Below are 3560 nucleotides of genomic sequence, written 5' to 3'. Positions count from 1 at the left end.
TCACTCGATAGCCAGGCTGGAGTGCAGTGGTGCAATCTCAACTCACTGCAACCTCCACCTCCAGGGTTCAAGTGATTCTCCTGCCTCAGCCACCTGAGTAGCTGAGACTACAGGCATGTGCCACCATGCCCAGCTAATTTTTGTACTAGTAGTAGAGACGGAGTTTCACCATGTTGGCCAGGATGGTCTCAATCTCTTGACCTCGTGATCCGCCTGCCTTGGCTTCCCAAAGTGCTGGGATTACAGATGTGAGCCATCGTGCCCAGCCTGAACATTCTCATAGATTCATCTTTTTTTGTAATTCTGATTATTTCCTTTGGATATATTTCTATATGTAGCTCAAACCAAACGACTATTTAAAAGCTTTTTTTTTTTTCTGAGACAGAGTCTCACTCTGTTGCCCAGGCTGGAATACATTGGCACAATCTCGGCTCACTGCAGCCTCCACCTCCTGGGTGCAAGCATTTCTTCTGCATCAGCCTCCCGAGTAGCTAGGATTACAGGCATGTGCCACCATGCCCAGCTAATTTTTGTATTTTTTAGTAGAGACAGGGTTTCACCATCTTGGCCAGGCTGGTCTTGAAATCCTGACCTTGTGATCTACCTGCCTTGGCCTCCCAAAGTGCTGGAATTACAGGTGTGAGCCACCACACCCAGCTATTTAAAAGCTTTACTATGAATTGCATTGTCTTCTAGAAAATTTGCTTCCATTTACTGTATATAGTAGGTTGCTTTTTTCTCTATGCCTTCAGTAACACTGGCATTTCCAGTGATGGTGGAAAATGGTGAGAACCAGATATTGCATACCAATATTATTATTACTTTACCACTGCCACCACCCTATTATTATTATTATTATTAAACTATAGAGAGGAGGTCTCACTACATTGCCAAGGCTGGTCTTGAACTCCCGGCCTCAAGCAATCCTCTTGCTTCAACCTCCCAAAGTGCTGGGATTACAGGTGTGAGCCACCTTGCCTGGCCCATGCTAACATATTTAATGCCAGCAAAGTATGCCATTGTATGAATGTTTATCATTATTATTATAATTTTTTTGAGACAGAGTTTCATTCTTGTTGCCCAGGCTGGAGTTGAGTGGTGCGATCTCAGCTCACTGCAACCTCTGCCTCCCAGGTTCAAGCAATTCTCCAGCTTCAGCCTCCAGAGTAGCTGGGATTACAGGCACCTGCCACCATGCCCAGCTAATTTTTTTTCTATTTTTAGCAGGGATGGGGTTTCACCATGTTGACCAGGCTGGTCTTGAACTCCTGATCTCAGGCAATCTGCCCGCCTCAGCCTCTAAAGTGCTGGGATTACAGGTGTGAGCCACCAGGCCTGGTGAATATTTGTCATTAATTTAGCCAATTATCGGCCGGGTGTGGTGGCTCACGCCTGTAATCCAAGCACTTTAGAGGCCAAGGCCGGAGGATCACCTGAGGTCGGGAGTTCATAGACCAGCCTGACCAACATGGTGAAACCTCGTCTTAAAAAAAAAAAAGAAAAAAACATTTAGCCAATTATCTTGTCTTCTTGTTTTGGTGTTATAACCATCGTTTCAATCAATGCTTTTAAATGATGTCGTTTTTCTCATTGTTAACTTTTAACTTATGATACATTTCTGACCGTAGAATTGTTGAAGAAAAAAATATTAGTTTTTTTTGTTGTTGTTGTTTTGAGACGGAGTGATGCTCTATCGCCCAGGCTAGAGTACAGTGGTACGATCTCAGCTCACTGCAACCTCTGCCTCCTGGGTTCAAGCGATTCTCCTGCCTGAGCCTCCCAAGTAGCTGGGACTACAGGTGAACATCACCATGCCCAGCTAATTTTTGAATTTTTTCTTTTTAGTAGAGACAGGGTTTCACCATGTTGATCAGGACGATCTCCATCTCTTGACCTCATGATCTGCCTGCCTCGGCCTCCCAAAGTGCCAGGATTACAGGTGTAAGCCACCGTGCCTGGCCAGTATTAGTATTTTTAAAGCTGTAAATACATATAGACAAAACGCTCTTCAGAAGAGCTGTGTTCTTGTAGAATATCAGCAAGTCACAGGAAGGAACATCTCTGTTTTTTTACTTTTTGTTTGTTTGTTTGTTTTTGAGTCAGAGTCCCGCTCTGTTGCCAAGGCTGGAGTGCAGTGGCATGAGCTCAGCCTCCTGGGTTCCAGCAATTCTCCTCCCTCAGCCTCCCAAGTAGCTGGGACTACAGGTGTGGGACATCACGCCTGGCTAACTTTTTGTATTTTTAGTAGAGGCACGGGTTTCACCATGTTGGCCAGGCTGGTTTCAAAGTCCTGACCTCAGGTGATCCGCCTGCCTCGGCTTCCCAAAGTGCTGGGATTACAGAGGTGAACCATTGTGCATTGTAATCTAACCTAACTGGAGAACTACACCTTTATTTATTTTTTCTTTTTCTTTTTTTTTAAATTTATTTTTACAGTACTTTGAGTTGCCGTTTAAGAGAACTACACCTTTAATTGCCTCATCTAAGCATGACTGTCTATGAAAAACAAGTTCAAATAAAATTCTTAAATGATGGCATTTTTACACATCGTGCTGTGGTTAAGGTCCAAAATCTGAAAGATTTTCATTCTAGCTGTAGCTGTTCTATGACAAATAAGGATAATTTTCAATAGCATTATCTTAGTGACCAAGTCATCACCTTCCTTCCTCCTCTCCTCTCCCCTCCCCTCCTCTCCTGTTCTCTCCCTGGAGTCTCCTTCTGTCGCCCAGGATGGATCAGGGACACCTCCAAAGGTCAAATAGGGTGGAAACAACCTCCCTTCCTCCCTCCCTTTCTTCCTTCCTTCCTTCCTTCTGATGGAGTCTCCTTCTGTTGCCCAAGTTGGAGTGCAGTGGTGCAGTTTCAGCTCACTGCAGTCTCCACTGGATCAGGGACACCTCCAGAGGTCAAATAGGGTGGATCGATCCTCCCTCCCTCCCTTTTTTCCTCCCTCCCTCCTTCCTTCCCTCCCTTCCTCCCTCCCTCCTTCCTTCCTTCTCTTCCTTCCTCCCACCTTCCTTCCCTCCCTCCCTCCTTGCTTTCAATGGAGTCTCCTTCTGTCGTCCAGGCTAGAGTGCAGTGGTGTAATCTCAGCTCACTGCAACCTGCACCTTCCAGGTTTAAGTGATTCTCCTGCTTCAGCCTGCAGAATAGCTGGGACTACAGGCAGGTGCCACCATGCCCAGCTCATTTTTGTATTTTTAGTAGAGACGGGGTTTCACCATGTTGGCCTGGCTGGTCTCGAACTCCTGACCTCAGGTGATCTGGGCCTTAACCTTCCAAGTGCTGGGATTACAGGTGTGATCCGCCACAGCCCGCCTAGGCTGGATTTTTGAATCTGAGGGCTTCAAATCATAGTGGTTTGAAACCAGCCTGTCCAACATGGTGAAACCCCTGGCTCTACTGAAAATACAAAAAAATTGGCTGGGCGTGGTGGTGCACACCTGTGATCCCAGCTACTTGGGAGGCTGAGGCAGGAGAATAGCCTAGTGGATGCATTGTGGCCAGGGCCAGGGGGTTTTAGTTTGGAAAACTAACCTGCACATGTACTCCTGAACCTG

This window comes from Cebus imitator, unplaced genomic scaffold, assembly GCF_001604975.1.
Source record: "Cebus imitator isolate Cc_AM_T3 unplaced genomic scaffold, Cebus_imitator-1.0 Scaffold82, whole genome shotgun sequence".
Taxonomy (NCBI): domain Eukaryota; kingdom Metazoa; phylum Chordata; class Mammalia; order Primates; family Cebidae; genus Cebus; species Cebus imitator.
Note: the sequence above shows the minus strand (reverse complement) of the source record.